Source organism: Nansenia antarctica, assembly GCF_963989245.1.
Source record: "Nansenia antarctica genome assembly, chromosome: 15".
NCBI classification, from domain to species: Eukaryota; Metazoa; Chordata; class Actinopteri; order Argentiniformes; family Microstomatidae; genus Nansenia; species Nansenia antarctica.
The window spans coordinates 17,738,568-17,766,374 of NC_137685.1; the positions used below are offsets into that span (position 1 = coordinate 17,738,568).

The following is a 27,807-nucleotide window of genomic DNA, read 5'->3' on the forward strand; positions in this document are numbered from 1 at the left end:
AGCACTTTTCCTGCAAACGTTGCATATAAATGGTCAGTCAAAAGCCAGACAGAACTCCGAAAAATGCCTGTAATAACTCCGCATAACCAGTAGGTAATGTGCGTACGTCAAGTCAATTACCTGACGTAGAGCTACGATCGTTTCCACGGTCAAATTGACTCACGTTGAAATTTTATAAATCACTACTTTGACGTGGTTTTCTACGTACGCCACGGGTAAGATCAAATTTGATCCAAAGTACTTTCTATAAATGAGGCCCCAGGAAACGCAGATGCATTTCATGATCATCGATACCCCAAGAGGCGAGATCTTGTGAAACTGTGCGCACCTCTAAGCACACTGGCAGCCATGCGTACGCATAGAAACTGGAGAAATTATCAACTGCGCCTCCGCTGGCAGAAGTATGAAAGAGGAGAAACGCTTTGAAATGGATACCATTTCCACCGACATAAGAAATATTGCCTCATGTATTATGAAGGAGTGCACAAAGGATACGTGCGCACTGCACATATCTTATTCGTCCTTGTCCTGTACGCATCACACTGTATAGATATATCTTTACTGTACATATTGATATTCATGCAAATATATTTACTTTTTACATTCATATTCAGTGCACGTAGCGCGAGGCTACATTAACAACTTGACCACCGTCCGCATTGACTTCACAGTAATCAACGTCACTAATGACTATTCTGAAGAAAATATGCTTGCTTCAGCTTGATAAAAGTATGTACATGTCAATGAATAGACAGTAGGCTACAGTGGTTAATGTGGGGTAATATAACCAGGCTATCCAATTTTATGGAGAGTGAGGACACGATACTGTACTATCAATGAGCAACGACATGGTCACTAGGCTACCAAGGTATGGAAGCATATAGTAGACTGAACTCAAATGCTAATGCAATATGAGATTGCAATTGCATGTTCCACTTTTGCATGCATTCTTTCAGACAATATTCAAATTCAAATGCAATTCTAATGATTTTCATTTTCATGTACCTGATGTGCACATTCACTGTCAATATTAAAATTATAATGCAAAGCCATTTGACATTTAATTTTCAAAGTCATGCGCTGCTTTGTAGCTGACAAAATTCTAAAGTTCATTCTAATGTGCAAATGACTATGCAATCCCAAAATAGCATATTCATTTGCCACTTTTGCCTGCGTTATTTGAGTCAATATTCAAATTGTAATGCAATAATGTGATTCGCAAAACCGATTGCTAAACCGTATACTCCATATGCGAGGGTTCACTTTTGCTAGGTCCGAGAAAATCGATTTTAATAGCAATGTTAATCTGTTGTTGGCACCGCATCTTTCTCACATTTTCAACTCCTGCTTGAGCTGTAGCCTACTCAAGTAGAATTTTGTGTTGAATTTGGATTTTTTTTTAAACGTGTAATATTAGTTTCATTGAACTACTTAAACAGTTATTGTGTAATTTGTTTATTGCAAACAGCTGAGAAATAGTTTGCCAATAAACCTAATGTGCAATTGGGGGTTGAATAATTTTGATTGCAACTGTACAAGACAGGTTGCTAGTCTCGATTCATTGGTTGTGACCTGTGTGAAAGATGCTTTAGAGACGAGGAACAACTGCAGAACAATCATTTATAAATACTTTTATTAAGAATTCAGCAAGCCAAACATTCCACATAACTTATGTTAAACTAATGTTTGCTAACTATTTATTTTACAAAAATATTACATACCAGTCCAATAACATTTTAACAACGTATGCTCTTCAATGGTAACGCATGTAAGGAAGGAGACGAAGGAGGAAGACATATTTACTTGAACCAACATTTTGTCACACAGTGCGCCAAGTGTTCCATCAATCTTAATCAAGGTTATACAAAGCAAAACTGACAGCAACAATTATTTGTGTAAAACACAATAGCAAGTACAATAGATTTACGTACAACAACAACATACAGGGTTTAACTATATCACATCGATAATATCAGACTATACCTGACCTCTTCCCCCTCACTGGTTCCCTCTCAGCCTTACACCTAGTCTATAGGGCTTGGGGGACAGAGTAACTCCAAACACAGGAGTGTAGTCAGGTTCCCCTGCGTCCTCAGGCCAGACAAACTGGAAGCATCGCAGAAGCGTCACCATAATCAGGAAAAGCTCCATACGAGCTAGTCCTTCCCCAAGACACATACGAGGCCCTGAAACATTAACAACAATAACAAGAAAAAAGCTCAATCAGCCATTTATTTCCATCCATCATCAACATTTATCTATAGCGATGTACTTTGTTTTGCGCTATATACCTGCAGAGAAGGGCAGGAAGGCCTCAGGCTTCTCAAACTCTCCCTGCTCATTCAGGAAGTTGGAAGGGTTGAAAGAATAGACTTTATTGTCCTTGTACAGTTGCCTATACAATGAAAATGTGGTTCTTCTGAAGGTGCAAAAACAGAAAAACATATTCACATATTCACAACAATATTAAGAAAATAAAAACAACTATAAAAGCAAGCTAAAAGACATGAGGTCAGTGTCTCATCTGGTTCATCAGTGGTTCATCTGTGTCATATGCGTATAATGCGGTGTGAGAGAAAACTATTATATGTAATAAGACATTTTTCTCTATTTAAGATTCAAACTTCACAACAGAAAATTGAATATCTAGAGAAAGCTATAGAAACTGATTTCCTGTTGTAAACACAAAATGAAACCAGTTTCTCTACTTGAAGCTTGACATTGGCTAGACAACAGACAAATTTAAATGATTACAAAGACCTGATTGCTCTCTTTTCTACCTAGATGGACTAAGCCATCTAGAGCAGTTTTGGACTTTTGTGTTTCCCCAGACCCAGTACTCTAAGACCAGACTAAACCAGTTGTAGCCATTGTGTTCCTTTTTCACCTTTGTGTCTTTAGGAGAAAGTGGGGGCCGATTCCCCCTTAACCTTCATCCCCCATCATCTTCCTCGATGTACAAATCCACACCCATTGCTCATGATTGGTCTAGACCTCACCCGAGGGCGGACCTCTTACCTGAGGGTACCTGAGTGCATAAATACTGAGATGTAATGAATGATCTTGACTTTACGAGGAACTTTGAATCTTCAGATGCGTCTGACGAACCTGTAAACTTCCTCCTTCTATAGAGGAAAATATTAAATATAATTTCTTATACATCTTGAAACGAAACAGGCTGCCTTTATTGATAATTTGCTCTAACAGCGGTCAACAAAAATACATTGCTCCCCTCTCTCTCCACTACCGCAATGCAAGGTGCGCAGGTGCTTAAATTACCTTGCAATATCACCCCCCATAACCATATGACTTCTCAATACGGTGATCAAGGCAATAAACAAACAATCAAAGTAGGATTACAGACTTTCAGTCTGCCTCCATCCATGTGGATGAACCACCCAAAGACCTGAGGTGTTGTCGGAGGCATGAATATGATTTAGGGGGTATTTAGTATAACAGGCTGGGTTTATTGTGAGTTTACTTGTTTGTTTATTGCCTTGATCACCGTATTGAGAAGTCATATGATGAGACACTGACCTCATGTCTTTTAGCTTGCTTTTATAGTTGTTTTTATTTTCTTAATATTGTTGTCTTTATTTGCACTTGACACCACGGACCTCATTGTCTCTTAGCTTGTTTTATAGCATTTTCGCTTTTGAATTTTTCTAGTGTGTAATATTTGTGATATGTTATGTGTATAGGTTTGTGAATATGTGAATATGTTTTTCTGTTTTTGCACCTTCAGAAGAACCACTACAATTTCATTGTATAGGCAACTGTATTCTATTCTATATTCTATACGCATTGTTTGTTATTTTTCTGGTTTTGATCGCTTATGGATTATTTTTGTACGTCGCCAAGTTTGATTGTTCTATTCAATAAATGCTCTAAAACGTACTTTTCATCTCAGCGGATTGTTTGGCGCATCATACAATTACCAGCCCAGACCCTGGTTGCGTCTCTCAGCGACTTTTTACTTTTGGCTCTATCTATCTATCTCGCTACAGGTGTCATATAACCAGTGTTGCCACAGTTACTTTGAAAAAGTATTCTGATTACTGATTACTGATTACTCCTTTAAAAAGTAATCTAGTTACTTTACTGATTACTTGATTTAAAAAGTAACTAAGTTAGATTACTAGTTACTTTTTTAGTTACTATTGGCAGCTGCCTAGGCACCCGACCCCCCCCCCCCCCCCCCCCCCCGCAACATAAAAATGAAAACTGGTTTTGCCAAAACTCACTTTATTTTAACAGTAACTTAAATTACATAATTAAACTTTAAACAATAACTTAAAACAACAAAATAAAGAGTCTTTCTTTGCCTCACCCAACATAAATACTTGTTTTTAAACAATAAAATAAATATAATCTTTATTTAACACAGTAACTAGCAAGGAGTGGTTTCACAAAACCTAAAACCTACCCTGACCATTCAGATATGATCCTAATATAATCCTAATCCTAAACTGGGTGAGTCTGAGTTTATCAATGAAGAGTGAACTCAGCTGTCAAGACTGGAAGGAGGCCATGAACACGCTATGGAGGCCATGAACACGCTATGGAGGCCATGAACACGCTATGGAGGCCCAGTGTTTCCTCCAGGAATTTTTACAATGGTGGCGGGTGGCCGTGACCGCGCGCGTAGCGCGCGCGATTTTTTCGCGTGCACGCGCATGAAACGCGCACGCGCGCTCAAAACAACGTTTTTTTTTTTTTTTTTTCCTAATCACAGCCAAAACTAGAGGATGGCCAAAAAAATAAAATAATGAATATACAGAATATAAACTTGTGACTGACAGTCACATACACACCCAAAGATCATCAGCTATAATATAATACGAAGTAGGCCTACATGAGCACAAAAGCGGCTAACGTTACTGATTAACTGTTTACTGTAGTGCAGAGAGATGGTAGTCGTAGGCGGCGTATCAAATGACAAAGCTAAACGTTTAATGAAGGACATGAACGATTGTCAACAACACACTCAAGCATGCCTGGATATTTGTAAGAACTCTCGCGAGATTTATCAGACTAAACCTGGATTTCCCCTTTAGCGATGTTGATGGAATACCCCCCGGATGTCACTACGGTGGCCTGTACACAATAACAATAATACCACAGTTCACATTTAGACCAATCAGGAGCCCTTGTGTCACGTCGTCAACTGAATGTCATTAATCTGATTTTGGATCAGCGGTTAGAGAGAGATGGGCGTGGATTTAGGTGCACTTTTAGTCAACATCCATTATAGCGCTGATCTAGGATCAGATATATTTTAATCAGCTAAAAAAATTTTTTTTTTTTTTTTTTTTGAGAATTTTTTTTTTTTTTTTTTTTTGAGAAATCTGAATGGTGGCGGAGGAAATTCCATCGTGGCGGCCCGCCACGATGAAATGCATGTAGAGGAAACACTGAGGCCATGAACACACTATGAGTGAAACAGTGGAAAGGGGCGAGTAAACCAGTGGTTGTATCTCATTAACAGAAGCTTCTCAAACCTCTTGTCAGAAAGTCTGTTCCTTCTAGGCGTGAGCACCAAACCTCCCAGACTAAAGAGCCGCTCTACAGGAGCGCTAGATGGGGTTGGAGTGTTATACTTCAAGAAAATGTTCTTAATGTTTGGATACTGATTCAGAATCTGAAGCTCATGCCCTGACCTCAAGTAGTCCATGACTTCCTTTTCTGCCGAGTAGGTCTCCTCTGGCTCCGCCTCAAAAGCAAAAAAGTCCATCTCGCCTTGGTTGGCAGTCGTGGTGGGTACACTGGCAGGGCTCTGTGCTGCAGGAGCAGTTTTGCGACATTCTGCTGTGAGAAGCTCCTTTACTTGCTCCCTCCTACCTTCATCTCTCAGCCATCGGAGTTTGAATTTTGGACAACTAGCAGCTGCGAGAAGGGCATCTTTGTTGTCCAGCACACTGGCAAAACGAGTCTGGATAGCCTGAAAGATATAATTTGATATGTTTATTATTATCTAGTTGTAGCCTATAAGGTCTATTATTTATACCTTTATTTACTAATTATGTATGCAATTAGTTTGTGCAACTGACAACCTACATACTGCAGTATGGTGTGACTCTGCTCCATGTTCATGAATAGTGCAATGAAAATGTATTTATTTATCTTTAAGATGGAACAACATAGCATACCTGCACTATGGCATCTGGAAGGCCTGCAGTCATCTTGGATAGGGTGTCTTTCACAGCAAGGGTCTTCTGCATCAGGACTTCAAGTGTGGGCAGTAAAGTCCCATACGGACAGTCACCTTGTAGGATATCCAGTGCTATAGTTAGAGGCTTCATGACGGTACAGTACTCATGCAGGTACTGGTACTCCTGGTCTTTGAAGCACTTCACTCCCAGCTTGTTGCACAGAGTAGTCAGCTCATTCATGGGGATTTCTGCGATTCTCTTTATGGCTTCGTAAAAGGAATTCCACCTTGTGGATGTCGGTACCAGGAGCTTTCTTTTGTTAACCTCCTCCACCGTTTCTGACGCAACGGTAGATCGGCTTGCTTTCGTCCAGAGAGCTGTGCATTTTGCTGTGCTGCTCCTATACACAGCCTTGCTCTCTGGTTTGGAAGTGATGTACTTCTCCACATCACTTGTAGAAATAAGGTTGAGGGTATGTGAAGCACACCTTTGGTGCGGGGGAAGAATCAGCTGGCCATCACTATCATCCTCAGCTGATAGGATTTCTGACACATCTAAAAAAGTGACATCATCCGTGGCCTCCTCCACCGTCTCATCATCGGACTCTGTGACAGCAGGCTGATAGACTTGAAATGCCTTGACAAAGTTAGATCCATTATCTGTCACTGTTGCTACTACTTTGTTGATTAGTCCATATGAAGAGTGAATGTTTTCGATTTCTGCACCAATAACATCATACGTGTGTCTACCGCGGATTCTCCTACACGCCAATGCAGCCTTGTTGCGGTCTAATGTGGATCTACTAATCCAGTGGAGCGTTACTCCCATATAGCTCCTATTGTTAGCTGTCCAAATGTCCGCTGTAGTTGACACATAGTCGACCTCGTTCAGCGCAGCCTTCAGATGTTTTTCCATCTCTGCATACTCCTTCTCCAAGTACGAAGAAAAAGATGTTCTGTGAGGTAGCTCGGCATTGGTAGTAGTGGGGATCTTGTTAATGATGGCACGGAAAGAGGGCGAGTCAACTGTGTTTATGGGCAGCATTTCCTCTACAACATACCGCCCGACCAATTTATTCAACTCTCCCACACTTACAGGTTGTGATTTTGTAGGCCTACTGAAGTCCAGCTTTTGTTGCTTGAGCGGTGTGGGACCTCCCGCAGAAGTCGAGGCCGCGGTCTCTGGGACTTTCTCCGCGAGCTTGACTGTGCTGTGCAGAGATTCCAAATGTTTCTTTAAATTTGATGTTGTGGTTTTACCACAGGACAATATTTTCTTTCCAGCACAGAGTGTACAACGAACATTTATGTTCTTGTCATCCTTTGCTGACACAAACTCAAAATAATCCCTATATTTCCAGCTATTTAACGCATATCTCTGTTCTCGCTCCATTATACGCTTCTGTTTACACTGTGCAATCAGCGTGGTGATACACGTGAGCGATTCTGCTGCACCTCGTGTTGAAAACGTGATCACTGACGTCACTCCCCAAGACGCGAGAAAAGCAATAAATGTTTGTTTACTATCGAACATTACAAAGAAATACTGCATTTAGCCTAAGTTATGAGGTAGTAACGCAATAGTAACGCACAGTCACTCGAATAAGTAACTTTAATCAGATTACTGATTTGGAAATAGTATCGCGATAGAATACTCGTTACTGGGAAAAGTAATCAGATTAGAGTATCGCGATACTTAGTATCGCGTTACCGGCATCACTGCATATAACCCTAACCAATATCCTGTCATATAAAAGTACCTTATTGAATCTCCAGGTAATGTATTTCTGACATCCATCACTTTTGCTGTCGTTAAGATACTTTATTTTTCTGTTTTGGTAGTCTGTCCAATGTGACAATTGCCCTCCTCCACCGGCCCTAGTTTTGGATCTAGCTTGCTGTTCATTATTTTCACGTCATAACATCTTCATATACACCATACAGGATACATACTGATTAACAGTAGGCTACTTTGGCAAATGCCCATTGAACAGATTTATTTATTATCCTATCTTAAGAAAACTAATGTAACACTCATCTGGGGATTTACACGGCAAATCAACTGAAGAACTACAAATGCCTGATGACAGGGAGATGACGTATGACTGCTCTGATGAATCAACCCCTATTTCATTCATTTTCTCTATATAACGACGTCGATCATTGATCGGCAATGACACTATATAATAGTTTGCCTAACTGGCCATCGGATTTGTGCTCCTAATATCTAAAAAGCACTACGGTTTTCTTATTTTATCGGATTAAAGTAGCAAAGACCAGAAATTCCCATTGACCGCCAGTCAAACTTCTACTCTTCTATCACCCAAAAAGGGGCGTGGACATTACGGGAGGGGAAAGCACCCGGATGCGTTGCTCTGATGAATACCTCCATTGAGAAGTTGGTGGAGCTCACACAGGAACACCTCTCAAACTTCTCCAGGCACATTTACAATATCAAGCACCAGTTTGAAAGACTGAGGAGTTTGAGAGAAACCCTGACCCAGAATGACATAGTTATTCACGTAGACTATAGTGAGAACTATTCTTGTAAATATAGCAGAGAGATTAAAGAAACTCACTTTGAAGGTGGCAACCAGCAGGTAACCCTCCATACTGGACTGGAGTCATCTATCACAGTGGGGGCAGGGTGGAGTAATTTGCATCGCTTTCAGCCTGTCTTCAACACGACGCCACAGCCACATGGGCTCACCTTTACCCATGACCATGAGGCTTTGCGGCTGCTGCACCTAAACTTTGGAACAGCCTCCCCCTCCACGTACGGGCCGCTCAGACCCTGGAGATTTTTAAATCCCTCCTTAAAACACACCTGGCTCAAAACAAAGGGTGGCCGTGCTTTTACTGTTGGAGCTCCAACATTATGGAATCGCCTCCCCCTCACTGTCAGGTTAGCTGGGTCTGTACCACTTTTTAAAAAACGTTTAAAAAACGTAAAAACGTAAAAAACGTTTAAAAACCCACTTATATAGGATGGCATTTTTATACGTTGTTTTCTCTTTTTACTTCTGATATTTGCATTGATTTGATCATTCGTTCATTTTATCATTTGTTTTATTGCTTGTGTGAAATGCTTGTTTACTTTTTTATGAATTACGCTGGCTGTTTATTTGCTGTGTTATGCAATATTCTACCAAATGTACTGTGAAGCACTTTGTGACTGCTGTCTTAATAAGTGCTATACAAATAAAGAAAAGTAAAGAAAAGTACGGGATGTCTCTTTCTGGCACCATCATGAGGGACTGCGTTCCATATTGCTTTTGCAATTTGGGGTTTGTTCACTGGGAGAAACACTGTTTTTGAGCAGAGCGCAGGTGGATACCCACAGAGTTCATACTTGAAGGCTTCAGATAATTTGTTCAGTTTGACTGTGGATTTGTAATCCATGGTGACTGCATGTGCTTTCCTCTTGAAGGTATATTCTGTCACCCTTTTCCCTACCATGTCCTTTAAATGAAGGCTGTTCATAATCGTGGTGTAATCTTTCCAAAGTTAGAACTTACGTGGAGTTTTTCAAAATGTAGAAAGTCCTCCACATTCTCTTTGCAGACCGAAGCTATAAACGCCTCTCGCTTCGACATTGTTATCAAATGCCGTGAGATAGATAGCTATGTTGTGAGATTTAAGACCCTTCTACCAACCTCTTTTGAATGGTCCACATTCACCGTATTATGGGCTGTCACACCAGTGATTAGGTGTTGAAGGTGTTCATACCCGGCAACAGATTTTGTGACTCCAACAATCAAGTATCATCAAGTATTTTGATGTCTGCCTATGTCTGTTTATTTAGTGTCTGCGTTGTCTCTTTCCTGTGTTGATGCAGAACGGTCCTTGTGCTGTTCACTAGTTTCATAGTTTACCCATGTCACTTCTTTCATTGCATTGTTGATTTCAGATGTTGCAGGGTTGGAAAGAACCCACATCCACTAGAACCAAACGTTGTGTTTCAAACATTTCATACTTCGCATGAGGGCTTGTTCTATTACAAGGTCGGGGGACCTTTTGCTCAGCTTTTAACACAATCATCCCCCAGCAGCTTGTACAAAAACTGGATGGGCTGGGAGTGAACACCTCGCTGTGCTATTGGCTGTTGGACTTCCTGACCGACTCTGTGAACCATAGACATTATGGTATTTCATGCAGTTGAAAATCAATCAATCCGCGGTGTTATGATACAGTTGACAGATGACATTTATATAGGCTACTTCATTATTGTCTAATTATGTATAATGAGTAAACATGTACTAACTGTTTATATTTTTTGCTTTATGTCCTGTTTCATTGCAGACAGTCAGCAGGTGGAAAAAAATGAGAGCTTTAGCAAAGGCTAGGCTGACAAAATTCAGAGCCAAAATGTACACCGACCCAGAACTACAGGAAGAGTACAGAAGGTTACAGCAAGATACATTAGCATACAGTAGCCTATGCCCTTGTAGCCAAGTCAATATTGTTTATTATGCTATTTTATTTGTGTTGTGAATTTCCCCAAAATGAGATTGAGATTATTGGTTCCTACCCCGTTAATTACATTGCATACATTTTTTTGTTTCCCGTGGGGGCGCTATTACGGTGACACGCATGGTCCAGCTCAGAACGCGTTTTACTCTGAGCTGGTGACACGGTCTTTTTCTGCTCTCTCCATCGTTATTTGAGATTTTGGGGTTGAATATTTTTGCGACACACACTGTAACAGAATATAATGTGGATGTTTATGTGTTTGCTAAGCTGTGTAGAAGAAATTGTCTTCTTATATTTTGTTTTGATTAAGATTGAGGAGTGAGACTGGCTACTAGGTTTGATTGATTGATTGAAAACTTTATTAGAAGATTTGCAGAAGTAGGTACATGAAAGTACATATTACATACAAGGTCAACTAACAGGATAAAAACCCAAGAAAGCCACTGGCTTATTTCAATTGGGGTCCTTGATTCTCAATTCATCGTTACATGTAAGACAGACAAAAAAACTAGTACTATCTACAAGATAATACAGACAAATAACTAGTACTATCTACAAGATAAACATACATCCAACATGGGAAGAACAATACAACAAAACATAAGGTATGTACAGCGGGTAGGACAGGTGGGGACATACACCACAGGTGGGGGCGGGGGACAAAACACAAAGTATGTACAGTGGGTAGTTCGGGCAGGGGGACAGACATATAATATGTACAATGGGTAGTTCGGGCGGGGGGACAAAACAACAAGTATGTACAGTGTGTGGTCATGGTGGGGGGGGGGGGGGGGGTACAAAAACACCAGTAGATTTAGGCGGGGGGGAGGGGGGGCGACATAATAACATTGCGTTTGCTCAGAGTGTAGACCAGGTAGGGGGGTGGGACAAAACAACTAGTATGTGCAGAGGGTATTTCGGGTGTGGGGGGGGGGGGGGGGGGGGTGTGGGAGACATAACAACAAAACCACAAGGTTGTATGCTAGCAGCTAGCCATCGTGTGAACGTGAGGGGAGAGGCGCGCGCTGGTCTTGAGAATGTACATTGTGCCAGTTGTAATGGCGATGTTGCCTCGTGATACAGTATATCGTGAGCTTAGAATGAGAAGGTTCTATCTCCATTTAGGGTAGTTCAGAGATATTGAGCACCAAAGTTTTTACATTCCATTATGTTCTATGAGATGGAACCTTTGTATTTGATTAATTACTAACTGAAAAATGTCAACATTTTAAAGATAACACCACACAGGCATTAATAAACACCTAATGGATCAGATTATGTAGAAAACTAAATGTTGACAAAAATTGAGATATAATTCTAACGTCACAATATGTTGGTGTTCATCATTGTATTTATTTTTTACAGTATGTGGATGGTGGAAGAGAACTGATGTGACACCTGTTTCTGATGTGTCTATGTTAAAGGGAATAAATCCACTGCTCATCCAACCGGTGTTTCTTCGTGAAAAAGACACAACGCAGAATACTAACCCAGCAGAAAGTAACCTGCTACACCCTCATACAGTGTAGGAAGTCAATACCCTACAGTGTTAGGAAGTCTACACACATTAATACTTTTTACAGTCGCCAAAAGCAAAGCCATATGCAAGCTGTGCGCAGTGGAGGTTACATTTTGTGGAAACACCACACATCTACGGAAACCACTTATTGAGGCATCACCCTGACGTGAAACATGGAAAAGCGGATCCGAAACAAGCCTCAGACATCAGAGCAGTCATACGTCATCTCCCTGTCATCAGGGATTTGGAGTTCTTAATTTCAGGGATTACGTCGCTACGACGGATTTCCGTCAATTTATTCCAAGTTGTGACGGATTTATTCCAAGTTGTGACGGATTTTACCTGGTGTAATATGATTTGTAGAGGCATACAATCTATTTTGATGTTGGTATTAGGTATATAAATGATATATAATAGCCTATATAGCCTACATATAGGCCTTTATTGGCTACAACTATGCGACAGTAACAGAGCGGGGTGCACTGCCGCTGAACCCCTCATAGTGATAAATAGGTGGACAATGCGTGGTGCTGAAATAGCCGACATGCGGTGTGTGGTTTGAAAAAAGTAACGCCAGCTCAGTAAATCATTCAAACTTAATGTTTACTTATAGGCTATGTAAATGTGACTGCACCACACATGTGAACAGTAACAAAGCAAATGCAGTTTAATTTTATGAAAAACATTGACAACAAAATCGGCGCAAAAAAAAAAGAAAGCTGAATCCGCTTAGCCTATATGCTCCTGAAACGACAGAGCAAACACGCTACATTACTAGGGATAATAATTACAATGAGCCATTCATTAAAAATAGAAAAAATAATATTAGGCTATTAAATCTCACTTAATGAGAAAACTGGCATCTCCCATCGGTCACTATTTGTTGGCTATCTGGTGATATGGACGTCTTTGAGTGTCTAGAAAAGCGCTATAAGTCTAATGTATTATTCATATTTATTAATATTATGGACGTCACTTTAATCCGGCAGTTCTCAAGGTTTTTATGCATCAATCGATTCCTCTAGTCCGTCTTTATCGCATTCATTGACGAAAGGACGACTCGCATGTATAGGTGGAAGGGAACATTCATTGTGAGCACGTAAAATGTGAGTCTCGCAACGGCTTTGCATTGATGAAACCAGGTAGGATGAATGCATAGTTCGCTGTCCATTCCTCTTTAAATGCCCTGTTTTCACCGTCAACTTTCCTCTTTAGACCTTTAGAGAGTGACATTATGTGTCTCTTGCTAGCTAGCAGGTTAAATGTTTAGCTAACTTCACCCGGCACGCAAACAACCAATCCAATAATAATGTGACCTTGTAAGTCTGGGAGGAGGGGGGAATAATTATCACAATAAAACTATGTTAAATAATTATTAGAATAAGTTAGGCTGCGCTACATCGTCAGTCCACACATTTATTATTCAAAACTATGGATAAGGGTGAAACTACGTTTCAACGTTGTTGAGAATCACAACACAAACTCGCTAGTCAAGCCAAAATACTGCAGCGAAATGGATTGGACTGCTACCTAGTTAACTAGAACACTACTTTACATTGTTAGCAGGCTCACAAAACAAGCTGTGTTAGTTGACTAGCGATGTGTCATTGATTTTATACAACGCGGAAATGTGTTCACATTTTTCGAAAGAAAAGTCAAAGCATTAGAACATAGAACGGAAAATCGCACGCACGCTTTGCGCATGGAAAGCCACCGGCCCCGATTTGGCCTGAATTTCTTTTTCCGTCAGGAGATTTTTTTTTTGCTTTAATCCCTGTCATTTGATTTGCCGTGTAAATCCCCAGACTGCCCAAATCCGATGGCCAGTCAGCAGTGGCGTGTCCAGACCTTTTTCACTGGGGTGGCCCAGGTGGGGCACCTTGTTATGCATGGGTGGCACAATTTTGAGAATTTAACACTTAATTCCCTGCATTCTGGTGAATTTGTACACACCATTTTGTGCTTTTTATGACCATTTCTGTCTCCACTCCCCATTGTATACTTTAATTGGGCTACTAAGGTCATGTTCTTACATGAAAATCTGAATCATGACCCAGAGCAAGCGGATAAGTTTGCAACATTGTTGCATAAATTATTTCTGATTTGCGTTCTCACAGCCCTTTATGTAAACAAAGTAACATAGGCAATTGAAGCAACAGATGTGGTAGTTGATTGGTCAGGAAAATAGAAAACTGCCCGTTCGTCCCGCTCTTATCCAGATCAACACGCATGCACTGTTGTTTTCCTATGGACAGCCTCGATGCGTCGTTTCTAACCGGAGCGAAACCACCCTTTTCAAGCGCCGGAGCATGTGTTGGTTGTTTGCTCCGGGAGTGACTTCGAATGTGCGTTCTCACAGCTCCAAACAACGCAGAGCAAAGCGAATTTCATCCTAAACTCTGATTCCAAGTGAAGCAAATGTTCTAGTGAGAACACACCCTAAAATAACAATCCCTGTTTAAAAGTCCCAGTGCTACCAATCACAACACAACAGAGTGGCTCCATACAAATGTAATATTAAACTCAGATGTTTTTTATTCTTTAAACAAACCAGCATATTTTGTACACTATAACATGCAGGCACTCCAATTGTAACACAAAACAAAACAAAAAACACTGTACACTGTACAGGTACAAGGAAAAACAATAATTCTTAAACATATGTTACATTAACATAAAAAACTAGCTGCCTCTCCTTTCTTTTTCTTACAATTTTTTCTAATTGCTTCTCTTAACTGTAAAGTTTCAAGTTTCCTGTACAATTTACTCTACTGTGGGGGAAAAAATGCCAAATGTTCACCGGGGTACAGGAAGCTGCCATTGTAAACTTGGTTTTGGCAAATAATGAAATCAGATTACGAGAAATTCAAAGCCACATCTACTGAAGTAAACAGGTAATTGAAAAAAGCAATGCAGGAATTGTAATAGTTGTATCAATTTAATAGTAGTAGTAATAGTAATAGTAGTAATAGTTGTATTCATAACAACCTGAAAGCAGAGAAGTAGATGGCTTATATTGTATGTATTGTATACTGTACAACATACCCTGATGTGCAGGTGAAGCTGATGTGCAGCCTTCATCATCAGTATCCTTGTTTGACTCTACAAAATCACAGAAATGGTCATAATGACAAAATCAGCCTTTTTTGTAAGTAGGCCGATGTTAGCTACCAAACTCAAATGAATACAATATGAATACCCCTACAGGCTTAATCGACAAGATTCGGCTTTAGTTTAAATGTATAGCAATTAATCACAATGTTACATTATCACGGTTATCAAATAAGTGCTTACTAAAAATACATCTGGAGCTATCAGAATGTTACATACATACCCATGTGTACAGCAGAAGCTGGAGGCTCTTGCTGTGGGCTAACTGGGTCTACATCCTCCAGCTGGCTCATCCTCTGACTGACTAACATTAGCTCTGGCTTCTCTGTCCTGCTGCTCTGTCCTTTTGGGGGGTTTTCTTTGGAAGAAACCCTGAATGCTCTGATTTCTTTTCATACTGTAACATTAACCATCACATAACACATGTCACTTTATAACTTGCACAATACACAAACAAAACATACTCAAGCATTCAAATGTATATAGCTGACGTTACCTAGCCTATAGCCTAACGTTAGCATTAGCTAGCATTTCGACGACAGGTTTACTAGCAAGCTGAGATCGGATGATGAGAGACCAGAGTAGCCTACTACAAAATATAATGTTACAGCTAAAACGTTTTAACCACTAGCACAACACCGTAGCCTATATGTAGCTATGCAAAAGTCTAACCATTAATGGTACTCACATTTCTTCAGGAGCGCCAAGACCAGCACACCTGCCATATGTACTTTCATGTACCTACTTCTGCAAACATTCTAATAAAGTTTTCAATCAATCAATCAAACCTCACCGCTGATCAAAAAGGTGTTCTGTTCGAAAAGTTTGTCTCGTGGTGCGAAGTGGCCTCTGCTCTGAGTGACTAGGCAGATAGCCAATCAATCAGGGTGGCACCTAGGGTGGCCAATCAGATTTCAGGGGTGGCACGGGCCACCCCTGGCCCCCCCCTGGACACGCCCCTGCCAGTCAGGCAAACAATTATATAGTGTCGTTGCCGATCAATGATCGACGTCGTTATATGGAGAACATTTATGAAATAGGCAATGAATGTGTGTCCTTTCAGTCTGCCTCCATCCATGTGGATGAACCACCCGACCTAAAGGCCTGAGGTGTTGTAGGAGGTATGAATATGATTCAGGGGGTATTTAGTATAACAGGCTAATGGGTTTATTGTGAGTTTACTTTGATTGTTTGTTTATTGCCTAGATCACCATATTGAGAAGTCATATGGTTATGGGGGGTGATATTGCAAGGTAATTTAATCACCTGCGCACCTTGCATGGCGGTAGTGGAGAGAGAGGGGAACGATGTATTTTTGTTGACCGCATTATACGCATATTCTATACGCATAGTTTGTTATTTTTCTGGTTTTGATCGCTTATGGATTATTTTTGTACGTCGCCAAGTTTGATTGTTCTATTCAATAAATGCTCTAAAACGTACTTTTCATCTCAGCGGATTGTTTGGCGCGTCATACAATTACTAGCGACTTTTTTTATTAGCGACTTTTTACTTTTGGCTCTATCTATCTATCTCGCTACAGGTGTCATATAACCCTAACCAATATCCTGTCATATAAAAGTACCTTATTGAATCTCCAGGTAATGTATTTCTGACATCCATCACTTTTGCTGTCGTTAAGATACTTTATTTTTCTGTTTTGGTAGTCTGTCCAATGTGACAATTGCCCTCCTCCACCGGCCCTAGTTTTGGATCGAGCTTGCTGTTCATTATTTTCATGATAAAACGTCATAACATCTTCATATACACCATACAGGATAAATACTGATTAACAGTAGGCTACTTTGGCAAATGCCCATTGAACAGATTTATTTATTATCCTATCTTAAGAAAACTAATGTAACACTCATCTGGGGATTTACACGGCAAATCAACTGAAGAACTACAAATGCCTGATGACAGGGAGATGACGTATGACTGCTCTGATGAATCAACCCCTATTTCATTCATTTTCTCTATATAACGACGTCGATCATTGATCGGCAATGACACTATATAATAGTTTGCCTAACTGGCCATCGGATTTGTGCTCCTAATATCTAAAAAGCACTACGGTTTTCTTATTTTATCGGATTAAAGTAGCAAAGACCAGAAATTCCCATTGACCGCCAGTCAAACTTCTACTCTTCTATCACCCAAAAAGGGGCGTGGACATTACGGGAGGGGAAAGTACCCGGATGCGTTGCTCTGATGAATACCTCCATTGAGAAGTTGGTGGAGCTCACACAGGAACACCTCTCAAACTTCTCCAGGCACATTTACAATATCAAGCACCAGTTTGAAAGACTGAGGAGTTTGAGAGAAACCCTGACCCAGAATGACGTAGTTATTCACGTAGACTATAGTGAGAACTATTCTTGTAAATATAGCAGAGAGATTAAAGAAACTCACTTTGGAGGTGGCAACCAGCAGGTAACCCTCCATACTGGACTGGAGTCATCTATCACAGTGGGGGCAGGGTGGAGTAATTTGCATCGCTTTCAGCCTCTTTTCAACACGATGCCAAAGCCACATGGGCTCACCTTTACCCATGACCATGAGGCTTTGCGGCTGCTGCACCTAAACTTTGGAACAGCATCCCCCTCCACGTACGGGCCGCTCAGACCCTGGAGATTTTTAAATCCCTCCTTAAAACACACCTGGCTCAAAACAAAGGGTGGCCGTGCTTTTACTGTTGGAGCTCCAGCATTATGGAATCGCCTCCCCCTCACTGTCAGGTTAGCTGGGTCTGTACCACTTTTTAAAAAACGTTTAAAAACCCACTTATATAGGATGGCATTTTTATACGTTGTTTTCTCTTTTTACTTCTGATATTTGCATTGATTTTATCATTCGTTCATTTTATCATTTGTTTTATTGCTTGTGTGAAATGCTTGTTTACTTTTTTATGAATTACGCTGGCTGTTTATTTGCTGTGTTATGCAATATTCTACCAAATGTACTGTGAAGCACTTTGTGACTGCTGTCTTAATAAGTGCTATACAAATAAAGAAAAGTAAAGAAAAGTACGGGATGTCTCTTTCTGGCACCATCATGAGGGACTGCGTTCCATATTGCTTTTGCAATTTGGGGTTTGTTCACTGGGAGAAACACTGTTTTTGAGCAGAGCGCAGGTGGATACCCACAGAGTTCATACTTGAAGGCTTCAGATAATTTGTTCAGTTTGACTGTGGATTTGTAATCCATGGTGACTGCATGTGCTTTCCTCTTGAAGGTATATTCTGTCACCTTTTTCCCTACCATGTCCTTTAAATGAAGGCTGTTCATAATCGTGGTGTAATCTTTCCAAAGTTAGAACTTACGTGGAGTTTTTCAAAATGTAGAAAGTCCTCCACATTCTCTTTGCAGACCGAAGCTATAAACGCCTCTCGCTTCGACATTGTTATCAAATGCCGTGAGATAGATAGCTATGTTGTGAGATTTAAGACCCTTCTACCAACCTCTTTTGAATGGTCCACATTCACCGTATTATGGGCTGTCACACCAGTGATTAGGTGTTGAAGGTGTTCATACCCGGCAACATATTTTGTGACTCCAACAATCAAGTATCATCAAGTATTTTGATGTCTGCCTATGTCTGTTTATTTAGTGTCTGCGTTGTCTCTTTCCTGTGTTGATGCAGAACGGTCCTTGTGCTGTTCACTAGTTTCATAGTTTACCCCTGTCACTTCTTTCATTGCATTGTTGATTTCAGATGTTGCAGGGTTGGAAAGAACCCACATCCACTAGAACCAAACGTTGTGTTTCATACTTCGCATGAGGGCTTGTTCTATTACAAGGTCGGGGGATAGTCCAGCCTAGTATTAATTTGACGTATGAACAACTTGCAGACCATCTTCCAGAAATCTTTTGTTAACTTGGGGATGTGTGTCTTCTATTTGGCGCATTTTCTGGAGGTATGGAAAAGATCTGAATATTCATTTATGTAAAATAAAGAAGGAACACTAGTATTTTGTCAATAATAATATCTGTTAAACAATAAATAACCAATGATGTCATCAAATACATGTTTGTAATACCATCAAAGATCTAGAAAAAGTTAAGAGACATTTGGAAAAGCTATCAATCGTTCACATTCAAATCAACGACGAAGAGAATTGTATTTGGCCCACATTTTCGCTGTGTATTCAAGTTACAGTTAGCAGGTGCGGGTATAGAATTATAGGATTATTGTATATTTCACATACAAGCTATGTCCGGAGGCAGCCGGAATGAATGGCATCATGTCTGTCAGGGTATCAAGGTGCTGATCCCAATTTCCAGTTTTCTCCAATCTGATGAATGCACGGACTAGGTCAATCATCTCCATGTACTGTGGCCAGAGTGCTGCTGTCCGGTCATCTACCAAGGTTGTCTTCTCTGCCTCCAAGCGCTGAGCTATGATCTCGAGTAATTCACTTGCATTTGTCCCGGTTATGGTGGCAGCCATAACACTGTCATACAGATCTGAGGCTTCTGCTAGTTCCTCTGGTACTTTGGCATGGTCTGTGGATTCTCCATCTGGCTGATCAGAAACTGGTTAATCTGGAGCTGTTTTACTTGTGTGTCCTCGCTGTCATCAGCAACGGCACCATCTTCAGTCAACTCTGACACATCCTCTGAGTCTACTCTACACCATCATTTTATAGCCTACATACTTTTTTAGATGAGATTTTAGATTAGATTCAGACAACGAAATGCAGTAAAAAGTGTGTCTGAAGAGGGATTTGAACCATCGTCTTAAAAGGATGATTTAATACTATGGCAGCGGTCAAAACCACTATGTCATCGTGACAATATGACTATATGTAGCCTGCTACTGATATCACCACAGTAGTAAATATTCATTCATTAAAATATGAACATTTAACAATAACTGGGGCTAGTATGACCTACGCATTTAATCGGTCAGCAATTTCTTGCCAAACCATTTCCCTCGCCTTGTTAATTGCGGCAGTATTGCACTATTTTACATCTTATTTTTCGTCTTCTGTGAACACTGATGACATAAGCCTGATCCTCGTTCGAGGAATCACCTGAGGCTTGAATCCCATTCACGAGTTGCCTGAACGCGGCTTTTATTTTAATCGCTGATATACTAATCAACGTACGTGGAATACCCCCCTGCATTGTTTACTAAGCTGTGTGTATGTACAAGTTTGTATGTTTATTGCCGACACACCGAGTTACATGGCATAGCCAAATGTGTTAGTTTGTTAACTATGTAGTAGGTTACATTCCATAGCCAAACATGTTAGTTTGTTAACTATGTAATCACATTCCATAGCCAAACGTGTTAGTTTGTTAACTAGTGTACTGAGTTACATGCTAAGCTGTGTCAGTGTTTACTAGGCTAGCCACACAGGTGTTGGCTTGTTAGCTATCTAGCTTTGTTAGAAGCTTGTTTGTTTGTTTTTTGTTAGTGTGGTTTTGTTTGTTGTGTACGAACGTACACACGTTATTGTGTGTGTGTCAGGGTTTCCGTTAGAAAAAATTGGTGTCGGTCAACGTGTCCGGGAAGATTTCAATTTACCGGACAAACGTGAGATATTCCGGTCATCATATTAAAATATAATATAGATGTTTGTCGCGGTGATTACTGTTGTGTAGCCTATATATGCCGTTTAATGTCTATTTCTCATCCGATACGATTAGATGCGAGCTATATAATAAATATAATAATATAGGCTTTCATGATTCGCATGCGCGCTATGCCATATGTCCAGCGCTGAACGCGCGCCACACTGGGAACTGAACAGACTGCATCGATCAATGAACGGACTCCACATTACGTTAACTGAAGTCTGTTAAATTGTTTGGGATTAATGTGAGTTTTCTATTTTCTCTTTCCAGTTTTACCCTTTTTTATCAATAAAACAACGTCATTTCTATAACCAGGTCTCGCTGGTTGGGAAGGCATTTAGTTTAGCTGCCTGTCAAATCATACTTAATCGGACTCGGGAGTATGACAATGAGGAGAACATAACTGTTTATTGAGAAACAATTGATAGGCAGGCTGGGATACGTATATAAAGAAATACCACAATGTCTAGATTTATAACATTTTATTGAAAAGTGCAAGAGGTTACATGTAGGCTTCTGGCGTGACACATAGGCTAGCCTAATTTCCTTTCATATGCCTTTTATCAGATAAAATAAAATAGAATACAACTTTGAAAATAAATAGGCTGTTAGTGAGGTTATGGGAAAGGACTGTATAAGGTGAATAGTTCAATGAGAGTATGCTCCATTCGCCCCCGGGCGTCGATCAGGACACACATGACAGGAGATTGACTTTGTGTTCAGGTTTCTTTAGTGGGTTCAGGCAGGGTACAGTTCAGGCATGGGTAGGATGATTGCAAACACTACAATGGGTGTATGTGTGGTTCTTGCAAAACCCGTTGTTGACTCATAATTACAGATTCATAAAAATGAAATAACAATTACAACAACATCTGACAACGGAGTTTCATAAAATAACAATAGTGTTACTGTTGCCTTACTGTTGATGTCACACCGCTGGCTAACTGACTGGAGTTGTAACATGAGAAACTTGTGGTACTTTCAACTTCTTCTCCGATCTGAATCAATGCGGTCCTGAATGCACTGCGCACTTAAGGTGGCAGGTGATATTACGCACAGCTTAGCTCTTAAGGTGGAAATGATAACCAAATATAATAATCATGAACTTAGAATATTGGAACCTTTCTTTCTTTCTTTCTTTTTCAAAGATTTATTGATGTTTATTTATTGTAATTGGCAGGAAGAAGTACTAAAAGCATTAGCACTGGCTTTGAGGTTGGAAGGGTTTGAGACTGGCAATCTCAAAAGTGTTTGGTCCCCCTGGTGGATGTGTGAGAGTATGGCACCGGTAGAGAGGAATACATTAAGGGCCAATCCCGATTCCTTTTTCTACCCCTATGGCTCATTTTCGAGTGTGACTCGATTGGAAGCCAAGGCCTTCGAACAGAGCCGCAAGCCATAGGGTCTTTTCTTTGGACTTTGTGTCTCCGTCAACTGTGGCCAAGGTAGGTGCTGACACTGGACACCCATCCACCACCGTTCCATCAGCCCCTCTCTGATCCATCACCTTTGTTTCTGTGTTTCCTTCCCTAGTAGCATCCCCAGTAGAGGATAATTCGTTACGGTTCACATCCTTAACCTCAACCCCGGATTCAGTAGCCATGCCCTCATCTCTCTCTGAAGATCCCTCCTTGAGCAGGGGATCCAATCCAGGATTGAGGGGGGCGATGGTCTCTGATGAATCCAGTTTGAGTCCTGTTGGAAGGCCTGATGTGGACTCCCCTGTGTGTGGCAGTCTGTCCTGCGATCCTTGCTGAATGGTTGATGCCACCTTGTCCACTTCTATGCCATCTTGGGTATCTACGGCTGATGATCGCTCAAACTTGGCATGTTCAGGCTGGGTGCTATCCCTTTTCTTGTCATTAGAGGGCAGGCTGCCCCTGTCTGCCTGGGCCCTGGTGGTCTTCCTTAGTGCATAGCCCTTCTTGATGTCAGCCAACAGGTGGTCTATGATGCAGCCCTCCTCCTGAACTGGGGGGGCTTTACGAATTATTTTTCCGTTCTCCCCCCTCGGTCTCTTGGCGTCATCCTCCTCTTGCTGTTTCTTCCTCTTCTCTGCCTTGATGGCCTGCTCTCTCCAGGTCTGGTTGTCCTTGATTGCTTTAAGGAAGAGTCCTCTGAAGGTCTTGATGGTGTTGAACAGCTCCTCTAGTGAGAGGCGGGACGTGTCCTCACACAGATACTCTGCGAGCTCTTCCTTCTTCTTTTCGATGGAGGCAAAGAGCTCCTGCAGCTCCTCACAGGCCTCCAGGTTCCCCTTCATAGCAGTGAGATACTGCTGCTTGATATCCTCCTGAGAAGAAGAGGACACTTTTTTCTCAGAACCCTTCAACCGTTTGACCAGTGAGCTCGACTCCGCCTGAATAGAATCCACATTTATTCCAGCAGCCTTTTCACAGATCTCTAGATCATCCGGAAGGTTCAGCAAGTCAGCATGGGTTTTCTCCGCCTCCTCCAGGATGTGATGGAGCAATGTGATACGGGACTTGTTGGCTTTGGTTTCTGTGAGCTTCAGCAAGGTGCTGATCTTGAAGCCATCTGCATTGCCTGTGTGACTCCCATAGTTGAGGAAGTTTCCAATGTCAAGTATGAGCTTGCAGAAACTTGGAAGGCGAGTGCTCTCCATCAAACTCTCACAGGCTGCGTCCAGCAGCTCAGCTTTGGGTTGCAGCATCTTTAACACAGAAGCGGTCTCCTCACAGAGAAGCATGCACTCGATCCTCATGGTGTAGCATGAAACTGATAGGAGCTCGAGGTAGAACCGATCCACACCGGCCAGCTTCTCTATCTCCCCTTGGTATGACTTGAGGTTCTCAATCTCATGTTTCTCCGGCAGTAACGTCTGCATCTGTTTCAGCACCTCGACGTCAAACTTGGAACGGTCCCCATTTTGGATCATAGCTACAAAGTCTTTATGTGAGCATCTGAACTGCTTCAAGAATATGTTCAAATTTAGATTTTTCTTGGCATCAATGAAGGATATCTCTTTGGGCTCTCGTTTGACCGTAGTGTTGGTACTTTTGGCCTTTGAGTCAGTCACTGGCAGACAGAAGAGCTCCTCAATGCTGGAGTAGTCAGGTTCCAGGGAATCAGACTGCACTGACGACCACATGGATTGGCTTTCAGACACCACTCTGGAGGGCAGCTTCTGCCAGTTGAGCTTCTTCATGCGCAGTGTGGGACAGCGGCTGGCCTTGGGATGCCCCCGAGAACTGCACGTTCTGGGGCACAATAATACCTCCTCCAATACCTGGGGGAGTAGGTGGTGGGGGAGGGGGGCCCATACCAGGCAGGGGAGGGGGAGGTAGGGGGCCTATACCAGGCAGGGGAGGGGGAGGTGGGGGGCCCATACCAGGCAGGGGAGGGGGAGGAGGTGGACCTCCCTGCCCCATCCCTGGTAGAGGTGGTGGAGGAGGAGGTGGCATCCCAGGTAAAGGAGGAGGTGGTGGGGGTGCACCAGGGGTGGCGCACCAAAAGTGTGCCAGAAGTGATGCACCATAAGTGGTGCCTGGCAGGGGTGGGGGTGGGGGAGGAGGAGGATTTGGGGTAGCAGCAGGAAGTGGAGGGGGAGGAGGGGGAGTTACGGAAGCCATGTCTGATTGGTTGGTTGTGCTGCCGAGCAAGTCTGTCTGGATTGCCCTGTTGGTGGTCTTGGTCTTGGGACTGGCTGAGATCTGTTGTCTCATGGAAGAGAGCAGGCGCTCCTTCAAACGTTCAGCGGAGTCCATTTGTGAGTCGTGGGCCAGCAGAGTGGCACGTTCAATATTGGAACCTTTCTAACATAGGATTTAAATGAACTTGCAATGCGCATACGCCTATGCCTTTTCTCAGATAGGGGATAGCCTTAAATAAAATAGCCTAGAGTAAAAACTGAAAATAAACTAAAAAATAACAATGGCTGCTCATATCATTCAGCTACTTATTACGTCGCTTTTTGGCAGCATTGAAGCGTGCAGCTGCGGACTTGAAATCAAAGGTGCAAAGTGTCTCTCCGCAACTTGCAATGCGCATTAGCCGTGTGACCTTGCCCTCCCCAAGGCGACTTCGGTGCGCAGTTTTAATTCGGTTCTGCAGAGAGAATCCTCTCTCTGCAGGCACACTGGAGACGGGAATCAAGCAGGCTATGTTGGCCAGTGTGGCCCACTCTGGGTAAATTTCGCTGAAGTCTCGGATGAGGACTTCGCAGGCTGTTGAGAAACGCAAGCCCCCATAACCACGAAGCGCTGTCATGACACCGATGGCATCTCGTTGCACGTTTATGGCATCGATGTCCGGGGCTGTGGCTGGTGTTGAGTCATCATCGCTGGTCATTTCTTGGCCAAAATGACCAATGATGGTCTGGATGGCCGGTTCGGCATATTCTTCAAGCGCTGAGGACGGAATGAGTGATAATGAATCAGTGATGGCCTGTTTTTTTTTATGACAAAATGACATCAACAGCCAGATTAACTGAAAAGTAGGAAGGTTTAAATGTTATCCTGTTGTTTTCATCATTGTTGTTATTATAGCCTAATAATAATTATTGTTATTATGATGATGATAATTATTATTAGCCTATGATGGGCGGCGGCCATAGTCTACATTTCGCAATTTAGACAAGCATTTTAGGTTATTCAAAAAGGATAGGCCTATTTAAAGAATTATACTATGCATTTTGCAACCAACTTAATTAAATAGGCCTAGCTTCTACTTACCATCCTGTGTCTGTGGGTATTGGGAGGGGTTCAGAAGGATGTCGAAGCTGTTCAGTACATCTAGCCGCTAGATTGTATATGCAAGGAAATTGAGCATTCCATTTGGTTACAGATTGAGAAATGTCCAGCGCAGGCACATGGCCAGACATTGCTGTTTGGTGGGCCACGGCGTTGCGTCTGTGGATTTCACTCCCAGAAGCATGGGCGTCACCACCATATATTTGGGGGGGGACGTGTCCCCCCCACCTTTGAAACAAGGTCGTTTGGACCCCCCCACATTTGCCATCAAAAATATGTTGCATGACTGGTCAGCGTTATTTTCATTGCTTCACAATCAAATCCGTTCCACTTTATGAGTAGGGGATTGCCCATATCCAGAAGTCCACTCCGCGTTTTACTTCTGTTTTTAACACGGCAGCAGCCGCATCAGACACGCACGCAGATTCAAAACATTCAGACTGAGGCAAGACGATATTTAGATCATCCACCAAGATGGATATAAGGAAAACATTTTCTAAGAAGAGAAAAGTAAGTCAAAGTCATCCAAGTTTTCCCGTGAGTGGCCAAACAGCAACATTGCGTTCTCCCAAGGTCAAACACAGCCAGCTTTTCTGATAAGAATGTTAGCACCTTATGAGACATTCTCTGTATTAGCAATATAATTAGCATAGCCTACTAGCAACCAAATACGAGCTAGATCAGCTATATGGCACTAGCAGTTTTGTTAGGCATGTTTAAATGCAGAACAGACACAGGCGAAATGTCATCAAAAGCACAGAATGGCGACAAACACCTCACAGTGCTTACCTGTCCTGTCATTATTGCATCTCCTGCCCGTGTTCATTGCCCTGAGCATTTGCACTATTTAATTTGGCCATTGCACCCACCCAAAGAATCAATTTTGCATCTGATTGCTTGAGCTAGGGTTAAAAAATAAGAAGAAAACACCTGTTCCATTTATTTTTCTATTTCTAAAATGCTTGTGATTGTATTTTTTGTATTGATGATTGTATTTCTATGTCAAATGTTCTATTAGAGAAAAACAATATGAACAAGTGCTCAATGCATCCCCATTTCTCCTGATATAGGTGGTTGAGAGTGAGAGTGAGTCAGAGGCAGGGGCAGCAGGCAGGGGCAGTGGAGACAGCTCTAATTCACTCTTTGATTATTATTTTTTTGTTATAGTTGTATGTTCTGCAATGCACTGAAGAGGGCTAAGTTTGATTGTAATAGGCTCTGTGTAGCCTAGGTACATATTTTATGTTTCCTCATAACTTTTTATTCAATTTGTTGACTCAAAGTTACCTCATTCTTTTCTAATTCACTCTTTGATTCTTTTTGAATCTTCATATTTAATAAAGTACCTAAAAAGTGCCACGTGTCAGTGTCAGGCCTCTGTGTGTTAAACTAAAACATAATAGTAGTCAGTAATTGCAGACCATGCCAGCTCCAAGGAAAAACAAAGAAAGAGGGAGATTATTTTGTGTGTAAAACGCACCAGAATGCAGGAAATTGAATCTACTATTTAAAAAAATTCGGGGGGGGGGGGGACCCCCAGACCCCCCGAAAAATAAGTGTCCCCCCCACATTCAAAAAGCTGCTGACGCCCATGCCCAGAAGGTAATGAAATGTAACTATTTGTCATGCTGAAAAATGATCCCATTATCAGTCTCTCTTATTCTGGTAATTGATACTTACCAGAAAGGTTTGACCGTTTTGAGTTTTGTTTTTGTTTGATCAAATGTATGAGCAGACAAGTGTTCTGAATGGTTGACTGTTATACCTTTTAATTGTCAGTTTAATACGTTTGAATTGTTGGCATAAGAATATATTTTCTGTGTGTCTTTAGCAGTCATCCAGTGTTCCATCGGCACCCACATCTGCCTCTGTGACTGCTGCTACTACGGTGCAGGGTCCAGCTCCACCTCCTGCCATGCTGCTGCCACAGCCTCAGTCCCTGCCATGCCTGTGCAGAGTCCTCTCCGGCCTGGGCCTGCATTGACTGTCTCAATGGTGAATATGTCCATAACATTTTGCCATGTTATTCATTCATTTTATCCAAGCACTGTTTTGTCATAATTTTATTCTGCTGACCAATTAAATTTGCCATTCTTCTCTTCAGTTTAAAAAACCCCGGTTTGGAGGGGCCTCTGGTGCTGCAGCCAAGCCAAACCTTGTGGCTAGGAAGCCTGTTGAGGTATTACATTGATTTGGTGATGTTATTAGTGATGTTATTAGTGTAACTCGTGTATGACTAATGTGGTTTCTGCCTACAA

The 27,807-nt window shown here is 41.7% G+C and overlaps 1 pseudogene across 1 annotated transcript; it reads right to left on the reverse strand.

Annotated features, from left to right (window-relative positions):
- Nucleotides 1–1,998: 1,998 nt before the first annotated feature.
- Nucleotides 1,999–25,148, reverse strand: LOC308171207 (inverted formin-2-like; annotated as a pseudogene). Its single transcript has 3 exons — nucleotides 24,938–25,148; nucleotides 22,726–24,087; nucleotides 1,999–2,106 (listed from the first exon to the last, which is right to left on the reverse strand). The product of its transcript is annotated as an inverted formin-2-like (transcript).
- Nucleotides 25,149–27,807: the final 2,659 nt, after the last annotated feature.